General features: G+C 40.5%; 1 protein-coding gene across 5 annotated transcripts in view; it reads left to right on the top strand.

Moving 5' to 3' along the window:
• LOC121192624 (partitioning defective 3 homolog) overlaps nt 1-2,975 on the top strand; it is a 217,153-nt gene extending 214,178 nt beyond the window's left edge. For all 5 annotated transcript variants that reach the window (XM_041054373.1, XM_041054376.1, XM_041054375.1 and 2 more), the window contains one exon: nt 2,965-2,975. The gene's annotated coding sequence lies outside the window, so the exon portion shown is untranslated. The remainder of the gene's footprint in view (nt 1-2,964) is intronic.
• The last annotated feature ends 17,192 nt before the right edge of the window (nt 2,976-20,167 follow it).

Genomic DNA, 20,167 nt, shown 5'->3' with positions numbered 1-20,167 from the left:
TGAAAGTGGTTTGGAAGATCTGACTCAGTGGGTACATCCACTTACTCTCTTTGACTGTTCTTGATAAGAGCATCTGCTCAGTGCCCTTTATTGACCGTTACTGTAATAAGGATCTTCTGTAGTGGTAAAGGCTGCGTATGTTGACGTGTATGAGCTGTTTCATAGCTCAAAACTACATAGATTGTGACTGTGATTTCCTCTGACCTTTCTATGTAATGGCATGGAGCTCATACCCTGCTGCGTATGGATCTCCCTCAACAAGTGAGTGTTTTGCGGTTCTTTGACATTTAACCTTTGCTCACATCTGCTGTGGTAAATAAAAATTCTACTCTAAATTTTCATTCATTGGAATTCGACACAGAGCACATTTTTCAGGCAGCTCTTACCAAAGGTTGAATAATGAGAAAAGGTTCCTGTTGAGGGTTACAGTTGTGAGATTGTAGTGTTGAATATCAGATTATTGTCCGGCTGATATTTAGCTTTTGTGACACGAGCACTCCATTCGTTACCCTATGATTCAGTTGTATAGTAATCCCTATGCAAGCAACAGAGGAAAGAAATCAAAATGTTGGTCTGTTAGGTAGCAGTGGGTTGCATTTTCAAAGGTATCTGACAGACATGTGGAGTCTGCCTGGAATGGTGAGATATTTGTCTGGTGCAAAACCAATATTTAAATCCATTATTTCTACAGGCTGCACCATCTACTGCCCTGCCTTGCCATAGGCTAGGACAGTGAAAAAACCGAGACTGTGAGTATATTGGATTTTAATGTTGGTTTTGCTCTAAGCAGACATCATCGCATCACAAAAATACCTTTGAATGTACAACCCACCGCTGGGTGAAAGGTAAAAGAAAATGTATACTTTGACTTTTCCCCTCAGGTTTGCATTAGGAATGCCAGGTGACCAAAACAGAGCAGTACAAAGTCTAAAATGGGGTAGGGTGTGAAACCGTTTGAGTACTTCTGCATTTCTTTAGCGCAGTGATACAAAAGAGATCAAGAAAAGTGAAATAAAATACCTAAATGTCTTGATTTTACTGTGGGGAATGATGCATTTCTATGAACGTATGTCTTCTAATCAAACTTTGACAAGACATAAAGCAAATAAATGGAGTGCATTATTTTTAGGTGTGCAGAGATGTTCCTTGTCGCACTACAAGCATCACATCTTGTGTAGGAACTCATGTTCACTTCTGGTCACATCCTCGCAGAAACTTCCACTTTGTTTTGAAATGAGGCTGTTTGACATGCATTAGATGGTTCTGTCCATTTTACACGCTATCAAAATAAAAGCCAGGGCCCATCTATCCACAAATGCTGCGGTTATGGATATGATGTAGATAGATTTGTCTGCCTTGGTTGCTATGAGCTGAAGCAATTTTCTGATCCCATCGTGCCAAAAGCCTGCAGCATGCAGAAGTGTATTTGGGTTTTTTTTGTTTTGCTTTTTCCTTTTTAAAGAATTTCTACTCTTGTTTCTTGCCACCAAGTTTCAAAAGATAAATGTGGGGGCGTAAGATGGAAAATTCACACAAAGAATAAATTGGTTTTTCATATATGTGCATGTACAATAACTGTGTTTATTAATGTAACCATTATGACAAAGTTCCCCTAACCTAAGGAAGGACTCATTTTTCCCTGATTCCCTAAAATTAACCACGTTTATTATTGTAACCATGATAACCAATATTTGGGACACCACCCCTGTAAGCGTGCTATTTTAGGAAATGCTCCTATGGGACATATCAAAGGGTAGGGACAAATGACATATTTGGCCATATAGGTCCGGGGACTTGTTGTAAGGTTTGTTTAAGGCACTAAAACTAGTTGTTTAAGATTATGGAGTGATTGTAGTCTGGGTTTAAAGGAACCGTTCTAGTTATAGTTCTATCTACAAATTTCTCTGATAGAAACCACTGCAACAGAAATAACGCCACCTTAACATGCAATTTACGTTTTTTGTGATTTTGCCTCCTGACAGGCTACAAAATTCTAACAATTCATAATTGCAGTGTAAACAGACATAGTAGTCATTATTACAGCGCCAGCCCCTCGAGATCTCAAATGGCCCCTTTGGATCCATCACCTCAGTTTTCTCCATCTTCCTGCCCTGGTGTTCAGCCCTCTCTTCTTTCTATTAAATGCTTCAATGGGAGTTACAAGACACTCAATCATTTCCTTCCCCTTTGATCAAAGCTGATGGGGTGGTGGAGGGAGTCTCATTGTGCTGGGACTCCAGGGTAAAGAGGCTGGACCCCTAGGGGTCAACTGCAAGCTCACACAGATATTACATCATGTTTATCTAGAAGGGGGTACAGACTCATCCTCAGCCATATGTGCCAGTGTCCTGCAGGATGGCTTTGATCTTGACTAGCTGCTGCCCTTCTGCTTCCCCAGGGTCAGATACAAGTGAAGGCCATAACTTCTCTCAGATTAAAGCTGCTAAACCTCTTTGCTAGGGGCCAAAGATGCTATTCGCTGCCCTTTGGCCTTTGACCTGTCCCATGACGGCTGCAGAGAAAAAATAAAACCCCTGTTAACCGTGGTTGTGGAGGGACAAGCAGCAGTATTACTTTGAAGCAAAGGGTGATATGAAAGTATCAAGTTAGCTTGAGACCTGTTTCTGTTTTTATCCCTCTTTCCGTCTCTCTCTGGCCATTTCATGCTGTCAAGGTGATGTTGCCGGGCAACAGCCAAAGGGAAATGGGATTCGGCATGGCAAGGTCAAGACTGAATTCCTCACACATCTCCCTCTGTCTCTCACACACACACACACACACACACACACCCCACACCCTGTGGCAGTGAACCTTTAGCTAGATGCTGCAAATCCCCTGAAATCCTCCTTGACTTTTTATTTTCATCTGATTCTGAGCCGCCCGACTCTTTGCCCTGCCTTTATCCGTCTCAGACATTGCCTTTCTCCTGCCACTTGTTATAAAGCTGGGGGGATGGAGGAGCAGGATGGGAAGAGGTATCCCTCTTAATGTGCCAAGAGACCATCTTGCTTTTCCACAGCAGAGGTGTAGAGGGATTACTGTGTTGACACTTCTGTGTTGACCTTCAGTCCATAAGGGTCACACAGATGATAACTCCATTGTCCAGTCAGGCTGAGATGATGATGATTGTAAAAAGAAAATCTAGCTTATAGGAGTCTTTGAGAACAAGTTTGACGAGTATTTGTTTCAAGATTATAGAATTTGATTGCTCATGGACATTCGTGGAATCATTTGGAGATGCTGTGAATCTTGGGAAAATAGTTCTGTTGATTTTGTGCTTTAGGTGTAAGCAGTGACTGGTTAACATCTTGCACATACATCATGATGGTACTTTTGTATTTAATGTAGTCGTAATCGTGGTTCCCAACCTGTTTGGCTTGTTACTTTTTAACATGAAGCCATTTGACTCATAATTGCTTAATTGCATATCATAAGTTGTGAGCATAGGACACGTCCTGTAGTTCCAGTAACAAAGAAGTCATCGGCAGCAGCTGTTCAAAGTTCACGATTGGGTTTTTAGCAAAGTAGCACTCACTATCAGTTCTCTGTTCTATTACAGCCACCCAAAGCATAAATTTTACATGGTGTCGTATTCTCAGCTAACCAAGTAGCAGCTAATTCAAAATATATAGTGATGGTTATAGTGCTAGTGCTTACAACAGCACTTTGTTTAAGTGGTTCTGAAACACTGTAAACAACTAATTATTATTATTTTTTAACAAGCAATGTCTTGATTTCTGATGTCAGCTTTGATGTTCCTGCAAACTGACACCTGAGGTCGTAGCAGCTCGTCCTTTGCTTACGTGCAAAATTAACTTTACTCAATTTACATTTTACTCATTAATCATCCAGAGCAAGTTGCACAGAGTGAGTAGATAGGAAGTTCAAGAAAACATCCAGAAAAATTTAGAGCTGTTGATGAGTAACAAGCCTGTGACATTTCAGCCTTCACAAGATGACTCTTTCAACTTGATGCTGTTGTGATTTTATTTTATTTTTTTCCAGCGCAGGTATTTAATTTGTGTGGCAGGTATGCAGGGAGAGGAGTGGAGCAGGAGGGGAGCAGGGAGGCCTCATGGGCATTAGGCAGGAGGGTAAACAAGCTTCAAAGCCCCAGCAGAAGCCTCATACTTGACCCGGGGTGAAGCACGACTCATTAGTTACACGCCAGGCAGCATCTGGAGTAATCGCACTAAGCACCGTGGACTATATCACTCTGAACTACACATACAACGAGTGAAAGCAATGTGCTAACTGGGCATACCGTTTAGGCATAACGTATTTATTCAAATGGAGAGAAAACCTATAGTAATGAAATTTGTTGAATCTGTGAAGTAATTCATAAAAATATAGGAATTTGATTGATATTTTTCAGTTCATCAAATTTTTTTATGTTTAATGCTCCTAGCCTCGCACTTCTCCAAAGTATGAATCAAAGTGTGCAGCAAAATATATCAACTTCTCAGTATATTTCCTATCTGCTAGGTTTCACTTTATTGAACGAGGTTACAGGGAATTTCCTTGCTAATACATACACCTAAAAGCACTTTTCTGGCAAAATGACAACACAGCATTTCTCCAAATTCATGTTTCATATTTTAAATGAAATTTTTGTCCAGAGCTACAGTGCATTTCAGCTTTATTGAGGGCATTTGCTTTCCCAGGAGCAACCTCCATAGATCACGCAGATCAGATAATCCTGGTTGTATAGTATATCCGAGGCACTTGCTCAGAAATCCATCAACGCATTCTCTTATCATCAGAGGAAATCATTGATTTATTACAGACAGAGAATACTGTACTTGTCAAAGCGCACCAACCTGTCCCACTATCACTTTGATCATGTAATGACAAAATACAGTGATGAAAACCTCATATGGTGTTGTCGCGTGTCCGCCTCCTGCCTTAGACCTCACGGCTGAGCCCATCATTCCCTCTGACGGCTTCTCTGGTCGTCCGATGATGGATAACTGGGCGGCAGATGTTTCAGGAAGTAGCCCATTGATAACCATCCCAGAGGAGCCCCCTGATTGGAGTTCATAACCCCTCCCCCTGTCCCACCAACCCATCCATCACTTGCTGAAATTGGAAACTGCCCTTGAGTGTCAGCTACCAAGCGTTGATGGAATAGGTGCTGATGAGATGCACTGATTTGAGTGCTGCATGGTGTCCCGAGTGGGCAAGGATGATTGTTTCTGAGTTTGTGGACTCTTGCAATAAATGGATTTGCACACGTATTTAATGTGATACACCTGTAAATAGCAAACTAGAATAAATGTTGAGATTTTGGGCATGTAACTGATGTTCTTAGTCACAGCAATAACTCAGATGCTCTGATATGATGATTACAATATCATAGAGAGAAGCCCAACAATTCCCACCGTGAGCAAGCACTTGGCGACGGTGGAGAGGAAAAACTCCCTTTTAACAGGAAGGGTCCTGACAAACCACTGACCTAACATAGAAGCCGTGCAACAAATCATTTGTAAAGCCTGTAAAGTTGAGTTTTTGTCACAAAGGTGCTGACTCGACCATGTGACCATTTTTAAGCTGTAGGAAGTGGTGATGGTGCATTGTCCATATCAAACGGCCTGATGTCAGAGGACTGGCCACACTGTTGGACTAAACTGCAACCTTTTGGGCATTGTGTGCAAAAACACCATACAGCGAAGTGCTTATCACCAAAAATGTCATGAAATAAAAAACGCAAACTAAAGAAACTGCAGGATCACCAGTGTAACAGCGTCTTACCAGGTTTCTAATGTTGCCTTTCTAAACAGACAAAGAGATCTGCCCTCCGTGTGCTGCTGCTGTTCGTATTTTCAGCAGCAGTGTTACTCTTCCGAGCCTGTCGGCGGGGTGCAAAAAGCATTCAGCTCTGAAGGATTTGAAAAACAGTGCAATCGTCCTGAATTTAAATAGGTTCAGGGCCCCGCGTACAGATGGCTGGGTACACAGCCAGATACGGCGTTCAATAGTTCAGAGCCCACACTTTTCTCTCTCTAATCACATTCTCTCTTTTTCTCATTGCTGTCTTTTGCGGCCTCTTTATCACTCTCCTTCTTTGTACACCTTGTGCATGTACATTGACAAACACACAACCAGAAGCACACACTGTTTTACTCTTTTTCATTCTCTTGCTGTCTCTCTCACCCCCAGCCGACGTCGCCTCTCTTTCTCCATTTAACATCCCCCTTTTTTCCTCTCTCCACTTCCTATTTCCCAGTACTGAGGAATGAGATAAAGAAATCGTTTTTCTTTCACCGCCAATCAGGTCGGCACAATTACACAAACCAGCAAACACGCTTTTTTCTTTGTGTCTTGCGAACATGCCCTCTTTTTTTCTCCCCTCCTCCTTTTCCAAGTTTCCAAACACTGGGAAATGAGATAAAGAAATCACTTTAAGTGGTAGGTGCAATGGCACAAACTACCAAACACACACCTTGAACTCTGCCTCAATTCACCATTTTCCTTGTCTCTCACCCTCAACCTTTTGTTTGTTCTTTTTTTTTGTCAAACTCACACATGCATGTCTACAGCCCCCCGAAACATCTATTTTCTTTGCTTCTCTTTGAGGAGCAGACTCAAACTGTTAAGATAAAGCAGTACAGACTTTCACGTTTCACCGAACAAAGTCTGACACAGTGAGGGAATGCCGTTGCTGCCACAGAACTGAGTGATAGATTAACACCAAAGTACCAGATTAAAACAAATGGGGACCAGTGAAGGCTTCCAGACATTTTAGATCTCAGTTGATGTAACAGGCCACCCAGGGCACCAGATGGAAAATAAAATGTGCTTGGAAGGAGTAATTCCACTGCTTCATGCGTGCTAAGTTGTGTTACTTCCTGTCACCTTGATGCATTCAGAACTTCAGCTGCTCCTGAAAGGTAGTACCCGCTTCATGCATTTATCTTGCAGTACTGTTTCATGCGAAACAGAACAATAACACAAACTACAGCCTCAAAGAAACCTTAGATTTAAATCTGCTCAGGCAAGTGTTTGCCAATGTGGCATTATTACTTTACTTACTTTACTTACTTTGTGTTTATATTTTCATAAGTGTTCTTTTTTAAGTACTTGTGTTATTTATATGTGTGCCTTAAGCCGAGATTCTCTGAAAAATTTCGTTATGCTTGCATAATGACAATAAAGACTCTTGAATCTTGAATCTTGAATCAATTGCAAGTCCTGTTTCCCTTCAAGTCACGTTGACTTTGCAACAGATAAAATGCTATAATAAAGAAATTAGTGATTGGTCAAATACACTTTAATACATCTGAAAGTCTACACACACATACAAAACTGAGAGACATCACATGTGCCACTTTGGCTGTTTTGCCACTTTTGTTGTAGCATGAACAATATTTCACGTGAGGAAAACTTGGCTTTTCAGCTTTAAGGAGCAGTATCCAAAATCCGACTGCTTCAAAGACACCTTTCACTGGTGAAATACGATCAGAAATTTGGAAGTGAGATGAGCCATGACTGTGCAGGAAACTGTAAGTAATGGAAGGTCTGAAATTTATGAATGTAGATTACAACAGGAAGAAAAAGTAGAAATCCACTTGTGGGTCAATAAACAGTGGAATTAGTGTGATCTTTGCAATTCTATTTATATCCTTAGAAAAGTATATGTAGGGAGAAACAGAAGGTTCACACTTGCCATCCTCTAAAACATATGCTAAACATACTACTATGTGTACTACCAACAATATGTTTGCAAAATTGCTGCAGTATCCTTTAACTCCCCGATTTTGACGGCTGAGTTCATTGTTTCTGTTTAAACTGAGTCCATGTAAACCAATAACTTATTTCTTTCTTTCCTTACTCGTTTGTGCAGTAGTATTCATGGCGGTCCATGTATTTGTTTGCTTCTTGCTTGGCATGAAGGGTAGACATTTAATCCAAACAAGTTAATTAGCAGGGAGATCGCATCAGCGCAAACGAGGCTAATGAAATAAACACTGTCCTAAAAGAAGAGATTTAGCAATTAAGCTATTGGAGCGCAGAGTCATTTATGTTCCATTGTGCTGTCTTTTAATTGTGGCACAGTAATGAATACTGCTCCTGCCTTTTGTGTGTGTATATGCGTGTGTGTGTGTGTGTGTGGGAAGTATGAATGTGTGCTGTTGGGTAATAATAACCCTCTCTCGCCTATTTGTTTACCAGCCTTTGTTTACTGAAGGACAGTATGGCTATCCTCTGTTTTACAGCTACAAATCTGACACTCTGTGTACAAACTATCCTACACTTCCTGTGTATGAGATGATGTGTTTATATTAGACCTAGAGTTGTAGATGATCTTATTGAGTTCAGTGCACTGTTTTCAAATGTGGCTGCTTTAAATAAATAGCAGTTTGAGAGGTGGTGCGTGTCTGCACTTGTTTATTTGACTTTAGATGATGTGTATAAGTGTGTTTGTGAGTGTATATATATACAGTATATTTGCCTTTGAACACATATTTGTGTCCTTTCTATATGTTTATGTATGAAATTCCTTTACACGCACATTGTATTTACAAACCCCTGTCATGCATTCCTCGTATCCTTTGCAAACCAGAGAAAGTTCAGGAGTTCTGCGTCCCCCATGTTTCATGCATCTGCCTGGGTGTGCACGACATTACATCCATGTACACACAGGAAACACAAACTGCTCTTGGCTGCGTGTGCGTTATCCATCTGGTCTCTGGTCCTGTTCTCGCTGATGAATGGAGAGCGGAGGGCTCTACAGCGACCAGGACACATGGCAACACCCCCTCGACTTTATCAGCCACAACTCTGTTCATTCCACACATCTATCTATCTGTCCAGCAGCAGCCAGGGAAGTCATTAACCCGCAGGCCCTCTGGGTTCCTGAATGCCACCACAAAGAGAGATTATTTTTTGCGCTTATGTCTGGAATTTTGAAAGAACAACCCTTTCATCTTTAACCTCATCTTACAAAACATATTACGCCACAAATTTGCTCTGACAAATAAGCTTTGGTGGAAATAAGAATGCAAGCATTAAAGCCATGCTTTTAGCTTCTGTGTCACTTATTGTTTTGACTGACAATTTTTTAAACTTTTCATAGACACACAAGTAACTTGCTGGGGTGTGCAAAAAAACTTCTCTCTTAAATGTTCTTTTCATTCTTTACACAATTACTTCAGTCACTTTTGGTGTGCACAACTAAGAGCAATAGCATAAATGCCTTTTGAGAGAGACTGTCAGAAAGTGTGCGCCATTATCCCCATTTGCAGGATTCTGTGTCTCGCAACTCTCTTTGACAGCAGGCGTTTAACCCTCCTTCGAATGTAGCCATTCAAAATAGGTCTAAAACATGTTGGACACCGCTTTTTACAACCAAGTTTACCTACACCTTCAGGTTACTACAATGACTTAAGGTTATTTTGTGGTTTTGGTTAAATAATGAAAAAGTTAACATGTCTTATGCTTCGAGTCAGCGTTTTCTTTTTTTTAAATATTTAACCGAGACTGTGGTAGGGTATGTTAGGGTCAAACACAAGGAGTATACTGACCTTTGGGGCATACTTCTTGGATGTGTATACTGTGTTTTGCAGACTCATTCAATAGAAACATTTTTATATACATATGTTCAGTCGCAATCCAGCATTTCCTAAAAAATATTGGTATCTTAGGGAGCACACAGATTTTTGCATTCATGTTGTATGTGTATGCGTTTGCACTGGCTGTGTCTGTGAGCTTATCTAATCTTTCAGTGGCTTATTTTAGAGTATTTGTGCCTGTGTGTGAGTCCATGTCTGAATTCATGCTGTATGTGAGTGTGCATGTAAAGTGGCTGTCTCTACCTGCTTATCTGGGGTTTCTAAGTCATTCTTTATGGTAGCTCATGCAGTGAGTCTGAATGCGTGTGAATTTGTCTTTGTCTCCGTGTGCACATTCTATTGTTTTTGTGTTATTTAAAAGCCAATACACATTAATAAACATTCATATTTAAAAAAAAAAAAAAAATCACTGTGCAGCTAAACTGAATTTCATCCATTATCCATTCATTGATTTTCTTAAACGTGTTTGCATTTCTGGAGATTACATCCCTGTTTGTTCATATGTACATCACTGCATGTGTATTGCATTACTAAAATGTCTTCATGCTGCATGTGTGCATACATGTGCACATAACAGAGACAGTGTGTGTATATGTGTGTGAATTCAGGTGTGTGTGAACATAAGAGACAGTTGCCCCAGCAGAAGTCATCTCTCATGTCCCCCTCCTAAACAATACCCTATTGTGGCACCCAGGCAGACTGACAGATTCAATATAGCCCCTGCAACAGAAAGCAGATTAAGTCACTGCATCATTGCTTACGGCTCCTTTTAGACGCCATTAATTGCCTTCATCATTGGCAGCCATTCTTTAGCTTGAAGTAAAGAGGTTTAAGAAAAATGAATGCCTTAGCAGGGATGGATATCACCATTTCAGAGGCGATGGCTGAGCTCATTTACTGTCGGTCTGTAAAGGAGCTGTATTGTTTGGGGGGTTTGTTTTTACCACAATGATAAAATAATGCGGTGAAAACGTATCACCCCATAATCTGAAACGTATGGCTTTTGTAAGAATAGAGTGGTAGAACATGGAATGCATAGACAGAATACCAGTTACACCAGTTATAAAACTTTCAACACAAACACATAAAGATGGCAGCCAGAGATGATGTTTCATTGTGACACGTTATGAATGTTAAACTTCCTTCTTGTCTTTTGCTTCAGGGCCCACTGCCTCAATAAAACCCACTTTATTTATTTGAAATGTCTTGGTGGATATAACACACACTGCTGTGTCTCTAAAACAAAGAGTAACTCGAGGGAGGGATCTAATGTCCTTTGCTCACAGCCACTTGCCTGATTCAGTGCTGTGATAGTTTTTGGCTGTCGGCCTCTTTGTGATGCCATTGCTCTTGGATTCAGAGTCATTTCTGGTAAATTTCATCAGCGGTTCTGCAGAACACAAGGGTGCAAAGGGGCTGTCCAGCCATCGCACGCCAAAGTTCATCAGTGATCAACTTTGAGTGTTTGTTGTGCTAAGCAAGCTCCTATTCCATGATCAATCACGCAAATGCATCTCACATCTCTCTCTCACCACTGATGTGCGCACAACTGGCTCTTGTTATGCAGAGTGCCTCAAATTTAGGACAATACAGCAGGGTAGGAAGGATCCTATACACAGACAACCAAAGAGATTTTAATGCCCAAACAGTGGAATGTTTCTGTCTGGCAGAGTCGGTCACCTGTCCTTAATCTAATAGACCATATGTTTTACTTACTTAGACCAAAATGAAGGCAGAAAGATAGGTGAAGAGCATGTCTGTGCTTCACTGACTTCTTTAAGATCATAGTAGTGTAGTGTCTGTCCTCTGTGTCAGTCTGTCCATTTTGGACATATCTACTGTGTGTACCAGGCTCACACTCACACATCTTCACCTACCTCCCATGACCATCAAGATGAGGAGCAGGATGATTGCACTTGATGAATATTTTTAAGCAAACTTTTTCTCTCAACAGTTAATCGGGAGACTTGGGCATCAGACCGAGCGGCACTTTTGTGATTAATGGCACTGCTTAGTGAGGCACTCCATGGAGCAAATAACCACAGTAGCAAAGATGAGGGCTCTAAATGCGGTGGACTGCACAGCGGGAGATGAGGAACTGCAGCGACTGAGTGTAAGAATGTATGGAAGGGGTTGGAGGGAGAGAAAAGCCAAACATGTCTTGATATTTATAACTATAGGGATAGTGAGACAGAGGGGTATTCATGTAACACCCTGAAGCCATTGGTTGTGAGCTGAAAGGAAAGTCAAGAATCTTAACTCTAAAGTGCCAAAAAGTTCCCTTTTTCCCTCCACTGGCATCCAACAAGCTCATTTTTATTCCATTCATCCATCTACATTTAATTTACTTGGCGTAGGTTTGTTTTGTTCCAGGGCTTCAACCAAATTCATTTTACAGAAGGCTCATTGGAATTTAATAGATGCCATTAAATCATGGAAGCATGATTTTTATGTAAAAACGCACCCGTCTTATCAGGCCAAATAAATCCCTAAATTGGGGTTGAAAGCTGCAAGAATTTCAGGCTCGCTAACAAAGTCTGAGAAACTTTGACTTCACCAGTTCGCAAAATTAATAAGAATGGCTTCATGAGCTTTTAAGTTTATCCTTGTTCCCAAAGCAACTCACTTGATATTTGGAATTTTTAAGTTGCTACACTATATGTTATACTTAAAGGAATAGTTTGATATTTTGGAAAATATGCTTATTTGCTTTTTTCAGAGAGTGAGTAGGAAAGGTCAATGTGATTTCTGTGTCTGTTATTAAATATGAAGATACAACCTGTCACCAGTTGCCTAAGCATTAAGACTTCTCTTGAGCGGCTGCAGCCACTTTCTTGAGTCTCCCCTGATTGTGCGACAATAACTTGACCATTGGACCGTATTTATGTTCCCCAAACAGCCAGAGTACCAACTGAGCCGACGTAAGCTAGCTAGCAACAGATGCACCAACTGTGTCTACTGGAGTGTGCCTGTGGTGGCTTGTGTTCAGCTTAGCCTCTGACTGAACTCAGAACTCACCAGAAACTCCAATTCCTTCTGTTATTTCCATCTTCAAACCTTTTTTTCCTCTGGTCTCTGTACATTTATGAAGCAGATCCATAAAGCAAGGCGTGTCTCCACATTGCCTGTGTGTAATCACACTGCCTCAGTTAGAAATAAGAATACATCAAATGAGATGCTGGTTGGTGGATTCGTTTGCTGTGGACAGCCAGGTCAGCTTTTTGACCAGTCTTTATTTAAAAAAATAAAACTATACAGATATGAGAGGGATGTTGATTTTGCAAGAAAGCGCATACGTTTCCCAAAATGCTGAATTATTCCTTCAACAATTGGAACAAATATTCTAGTTGTTCATTTTCAGTGATTTGAAGAATAGTTACATACTTTTGTTCATTCAGCTGCTTTTAAAGTTTATTTGTGTGCTCTTCTATCTGTGTTTTTTTTCCATTATTTCTTCTGATTTCATTCTTCATCTTGTTCCTTACATGCAGTGTATCATGCAGATTTTACACAGTCAGTCACTACTAAGATTAATTTGATAATAATCTGGCTCCAACTCCTTTGGTAGTGCAAAAAATCCCTTTGGCAACAGCGGTGAGGACTTTGGAAGCCGTGTTGCTGAAATTCTTCTGTTGACAGCAGAGCCAAGACACTTCAAAAACTGCAAAACTCAGCCCAGGTTGTCTCCTTTTCAGAAAATCATCTTTTTTTTTTTCACCTACAGATGGAACAGAGCGAGGGCTATCAAGTGACTTTAAACCTGTCATCTCTCTTACTTCTCCAATGTGCCAGTTGAATTACAAAGGAGACATTTTGGCTGTGGACAAAACCTAAGTGCAGTGCAGAGTGGTGTTGAGTAAAGTGAGAAGCAGCGGGCAGCTCTTCCCTCATTCTTTTTCATCCATATAAAACGAAGTGAGAGCAGAGAAACCCACTGTAAGAGGTGGATAGATATTCTTGCCACCTGCGGCGCAGAACATGTCGACCGTTGAAAATAACTATTTACAAAAAGCCATTTGGATTCAGACTATCTGAATCTGATGAGACTCTGATTCCCCTGGTGATATCAGAACATCATTTTATGTTGCTTCTCTCATTTCAACCTCTTTATTGCAGAAAACACAGTCTGGGGTCTGATGGAATCTATAATGCACTGAGTATATGTTTCTGCATCTGTGAACATTTGTGTATTTGTACCATTTGTGCTCACTGAATCTTTTAAATTTTGCCTTGAACTTCCCCTGATTTGGTTATTAATAAGTATGTAATTATGGCACTTTGAATTATACTGATGGGGGGGGGGGGGGGGGGGGTTAAAACCTCCAATCCATGCATGAACCCCTTAGAAAGCAATAATATATTACAGTTCATTAATTTATACAGAGATTAATTTATTCTACCCTGTATCTGAATATTAAATTGGAATCTTAAAATACTTTTTGTTTGCACCTGAAAATGTTTCTGACCATTAACGTAAACCCAAATCATTGTGTAAATTGAGTACCTCTGCTAGTGAACGGTTTATAAAACTGTGATGTTTTTAAGGGGTTTCACCTTTTTAAAAGTAAAGGACAAATTCAGGCACCTCTGGGTTACCAAACACCTTAATTTAGTTTAAAATGCTTGGTTGCGTTCAGCAAAATGTTGATCAACTAAGGGTATGTAAAGGAATTGTTCTTGTATAATGGTTATATATTTTATTTATATGCAGACTTGTCTGTGCATGTGTGTGTGCACCCTGTGTGTTTGTATTCTCAGTAAAGGAGTGACTAATAAAAAAGGATGACGCTGAAACACTCTGAAGTAGCTCCATCTCCAGGGTAGCAAACTGTGCTCTATAATATAAAAAAGCCCAGTGATTTCATCCACCTTGATTAAATTTAGTTGCAGATCACATATGCCAGCAAACGTGTGTTACCTTGGCAACTGTTGATCACACTTCAACCCCTTATTATTCACAGAGAATGGCTAGCATGTGTTAAAGGCATATTATCAACACTGTTCTGGCTTGATGTGAGAATTTCTAGAGTGTTATCAAGACTATTGTTTATTCCTGACAAATGAAAACAGAGACTGTTGTTGGTTAACAGTATGGACATAGCTTTTCTTGTACTCGGAGCGTTTCGTGCAATAATCCCCTGTAATACTGGCCTCATACCGAATGTGGCTTTTGTTGAATATACACAGGCAGGTAATGACATTCTCATTTTGGAAAATTATGTCATTTATCTCTACTGAAGGTTATGAAGGAGGAAAGTAGAGTCTTGGATGAGAATATTATGATGGACAATCACTGAAACTGACCGAGACCTCATTGTTTGCTTTTTTTGCACTATTAAGAAAATTGTCTGAGATGGCAACTGTGTAAAATTATAGTGTGTGTTGAGTTTTTTCAGTATCTGCACATAAATCATAAAAAAACAAATCCTGTGACTTCATATGGTCTGCACATTCAGAAAAAAAGTTTTTTACCCCACAAGGTTTTGATCTAATAAGTTATTTGCCAAAGGGCTCACAACTGGCGAAATGGCAAAACCCCTGCACTGGCTTTTCATTTGTTTGCTTATACTTTTTCTTTTAGACTAAAATGTAAGAAAAGTGAGTTAGTGTAGTTTCCTCTCCCTTGCCTGAGGTCACCGATCTTAATCCTTTGCAGATCCTTTGAGTTTGCGAAATGTGTATATGTAGTTTTGATACATCTTTTGAACAACGTTTTCCTTTTGTGTTGTACATTTCCATTATGAAATCTGTCATCTGTTGGGGGCATTTAGCTTTATACCACAAAAAGAAACCTCTGTAAGGGCAGATTGCACTATTCTTTATATCTTTTTATATGATCGCTCTGTCAGATCGGAAGGTGATAGGAAAAGATGAACGAGCAGGAGCAGCCGCAGACACACTACTGGGATCAGGAATTTGAACAAGCATTGCAACAAGGGGCATGTCTGAGAAGTTTTCAAACAAAGTTAGAGAAGGCAAAATAAAATCTGACATGCTCGTACATTGGTCAGGGCCTTAAAAGGCATTGTAGATACCATATCATCATTCCTGAAGCCCTTGATGTTCCTGATGCCCTGTGTTGGCCAGATCAGCCCATTTTCAGGCCGATATTGTGTAGTTTGATCCCATCTCTAAAGACTCCTGGGAAGTGTTGGATCCCAGTTTGGGCACCGCTGCTCAGTTTGTGTTTCTGCTTTATAAGATGAGAGGAGCTCGGGATCAAAAGTCTGTTAATTGATGCTCTTCTTCCTGATCTCAGCATATGGCGAGCTGATGCACTGCTTAATGTTGATTCCCAGGCGAGAGATGCCTGGTGAATCACATACAACACACACACAGACACACTCACAGACTAATGAACATGTCCGATGATAGATTGCAGAGAAGAGAGTCTCCAGAGGCAAATCAAGAGAGACCCTCTTAAACAGACGAAAGGAACATGCATGTGCATGCATGCACACTTGTTTGATCCCCAGGCTTTGTTCTTGCACACAGACACATGAATACTACATATATACGCACAACATGTACACGCAAATGCTCACACACTCCCGATATCATCAAGTTATCTTATCTAGGATAAGTGTGCTGTGTTTTGTTCTGCCGAATATTTGTTCCCAGAGACAGCAGAGGTAAAATTGCGACTAAGGCACTTTGTGCTTGTGCATTAAAAGACGGACGCAACACAAAGGATAAAGCAGACAGATACAGTGCTTCTGGTGTTTAAATGAGCTATGTGATGGTTCAGTAAGGGAAGCAGCACTGCCAAATCAAAGCATGTGTGCATTTTCAGCAACAAGTGTGGGTGTGTGCAAGAATGCGAGATGTTTATGCAGGGTGTCTGCCTGTGAAGTGTAGTGTGCTGTGTGATTTCTGCTCCTGTTTTTTGATCAGAAACATTTAAAGCTGCTCATCGTTTCATTTCTCTGCCGTGCGTCGGGATTTTCTGACAGAACACGTGGGATCGGACCGAGGCTTCCTCTGCTTCTGTAAACAGGCTTTGCTATTGTTTAGTGAGAAAGGTGCCACCATCCAAAGTCGCAGAGCAGCGCTGACTCAGAAAGACAAGCTGTTTGGTTTTGTTCTTTAAACTCCCTACACAAAACCAATGACTTATCTCACTAGATTCCATATGGCAACACGGCGAGCCAAAACATTAGCCAAGTGACAAATACAATTCCCTCCTGAACTTCCTTGATGGAGGCTGGCTGTATGGAGCCGTATGGCAGCTTCCTGAGCTGATTTCAACCAATTATAGGACACCTGGGGAGAGTAACAGACAGTGGACAAGAGGCGATTTTGGTCAACAGGCCATGTTGGTACTTTTCAGTTGGGCCAAGTGGGCATTTGGTCAGGGAGAGTGACTCAAAGCAATGTGTTAACACAGACGTTCCACAACTTGTGACTGCATGATTTCATGATTTTTATAAATAATTCTGTCTCTAAAACTGCACGCAACAGGTCCTTTAAAGTACGACACAGAGAGAGCGTGAGACAGTCACTTATGTATCACTCAGGCTTTTCTGACACTCAGAGGCCAACCTGCAGCGGCCCGGGGTTCGATTCCACCCTCCGGCCCTTTGCTGCATGTCATTCCCCTGTCTCTCAGGCACAAAAAGCCCCCAAAAATACATAATAAATAAATATAATAAATAAATAAATTTGTTCTCTTTGTCTAGATAGAACGTGTTTTGGAGAGAGCCAGGCTAGCTGTATTCCACTGTTTATGCTAGCTCTGTGCTGTATGCTTGGCCAAGCTAATCGCCTCCTGGTTTTTACTGAACATCTAACTCTTGGAGAGAAAGAAAATAAGCAGAATTTAATAATATGCAATGCAATAACTTATTAACTTGGCCACAACACATATATCCTCACCTTTTTAAGTTGATATAGTCATCTTAGTAAACCAATGCTTACACGTCCGACCACCACATTTTACTAAAGTGTGCGAAAGTTTAAAGGTTTTAATTTGAGTTTTGCACATTTTTATCTGATTGACAGTTGACCTGAAACCAAATTAGGCTGTGTAGTATTGAAATACTTCACATTCACCTTTACTGTCATTTTCACGTGTACTGTGTATATCATACACACGGGGAAATGAAATGTTGCTCCTCATAGACCAGACATTAAGTATGTGCCAAACAGTTGGTAAAAGCAGCCATAAATCTGCATGTGGTAAATCCCACCCACCTGGCACTCCATGTGTATTAAAACAAACGTATTTTTAGATCTGCGTTTGACACATCATTTTACATGGTGTTGTGCAGTCAATAGATAGTGATGTATTGACTCATATCCAGCAGGTTGGAATGCATGTACATTAACCTCTGTGGGTTGTTGTGAGTTTTTTTTCCCATGATGCCCTGCTGTGCGATCAATAGGACCACAGACACATGACATTTGATGTTTTTACAGCCTGTGTGTGTCACTACACTCTGGATCAGCGCTGTTCCATTATTCTTTTTAAATGGGAAGCTTCATATTTGGAGTAGACGTTTACCGTCCAGCAGCTCTCTGCAGCTCTGCAGTTTATGCAAATGTGTCATAACTTAAAAGCAGTGAGTAAAATGAGCAGCTGTTGTTTCAAGGTCAGAGAGCGCCGAGGCTTAATTTATACAGCGATAGAAAATCCCATGTTTTTCTTTCAGAAGCACCGTCTGCCGTAGGAGTACGCCTGTTTGTGCTTACATGATGTAATGATTTGTTATAATGTGATTCAGATTGTCTGTTATGAAAGAACAGGCATCATCTGACAGCGAGACACAAGCTTTAGATGTAGTCTGAGGCTGCGAATGTGTATTTCTATTAGAAATATTCGTGAACACACAGCGTGGCTCTCTGTAAGTATTTGACATAAATCTGTGACATAAATCTTTTTTTTCCCTCACACCACCAATGAAATGAACCAAACTGGATGACATGGAGTTAATGGGTGGCTTCAGGCTGCGTGGAGCCTCTTGCTCATCGTGACTAATCCTAATGACTAATCTGGTTGTAAACGATAGACCCGTCACTCTTCTTTATAATGTGTCTCACACAGTCTATTTCTGTACAGTAACATTCACACGGCTGTTTGTAAGAGATATCAGTTTATTTTTTAACTGTTTAGAATAGAAGCAAGTAGTACTAAGAAAAAAATTACACAGGTTTGTATTGTTATATATGTCGTTTATGGTGGAATGTGCTTGTGTAGACTGCTGTGTGCAGTGAGGCTCTTGTGTATTCACTGTTTGGTTGACCTGGTAGTAATGCAACATATTGAAGTGGCAATGGCATTGCCTGGTCTTGGAGCTTAGGAACTACTGGTACAGAGCAATCATACCAAGCAATGAAAATAATATGAAATATAATATCACTAATGGAGGGTTTGATCTGCGTATACACTGTGACCTGTAATTACAATTTCATTTATCCATGTTCAGATTCAATCAGAGTTTACTGCTTTGATTTGCCAAATCCATTTTGGAGGAAACATAATAGTTGCTTGGATTATGTTACATCTTAAGTCTTTATGCTACACAGATGTCATGTGGAGGAGTTAGGGGTAGATGTTTGAGCAGGCAAAGCACACGACTTTGACACAAGAGACAAAGGGTTTTGACATAATGCATCCCATATGCCAGTACTTGCAGTAATTTGACGTTTTGGGAAATGTGCTTATTTGCTTTCTTGCCACGATTTACATCAAAATCACTGTCATGTCTTTTTGTAAATGTGCGGCCACAGCCAACCAGTAACTTCCTAAAGAAATCAGTTGTAATCAGCTATAGCTAATGTAAATTAGTAGTATATGAACTTAGCATTTAGGAGAGCTATGGTGATATATACTACTCCTTCTGCATAATACCAATTTGTGTCCAAAGAACATCAAGCTCACTAAAGCAGTCTCTTCCCTTCTATCACTAAAATTAGATAACCTTTAAGGCTTTTATGGCAGATGTTTGCTCCCTGACCGATTCAAAAGAGTAATGAATTTAATAACTTGGCCCTCCTCTGGCTGACTGCTGGCTCAAACCCCTGGAAACCCCACATTAATGAAGGTTTATGTGACGCGCTAAATACCTAAATGCCATAAGCTTGTTCTGGTCTCATTATTGGGGCTTTCACAGCGAGTTAGCAGCTCCACAGTCAAGCTTTAGATATCAGACAAATATGAGGAAACTGCTTATCAGACACGGTGGAGTCCTGTCTAATTAGAAAATAGGGATTTTATAATATTTAGGGTCTGACACTTGATTATTGTATGAAAGATGGTGTCTCTCAGGGTGTTTCCAGTATGTGTCGTGTGTGTTGAGCATGTTCAACACAAAAATTATGACAGGCACAGGTGCGTTGTCATTTTGTCATAATAGTGTCTTCTGTATGTATCTCAGGCCATCAAAGTAAATTTCAGATCTACTTTAGATCACAATTCAGATTGTGTACTTTCTTTCACATCACTGCCGGTTTCATAGTGAAAAGCAATTTCATGGCAGGTTGGTAAGAGTCCATTGTGTCTGTAGATGAATGTTGTGTTTGTAGGCAGATGCTCTGGGTAGAAATGCACTGTCGCCCCGTCTGAGTATATGAGAGGAGCAGAGACGATTAGTGCT

Source organism: Toxotes jaculatrix, chromosome 14, assembly GCF_017976425.1.
Source record: "Toxotes jaculatrix isolate fToxJac2 chromosome 14, fToxJac2.pri, whole genome shotgun sequence".
In the NCBI taxonomy this organism is placed as follows: domain Eukaryota; kingdom Metazoa; phylum Chordata; class Actinopteri; family Toxotidae; genus Toxotes; species Toxotes jaculatrix.
This window is presented reverse-complemented; position numbering and strand designations above follow the sequence as displayed.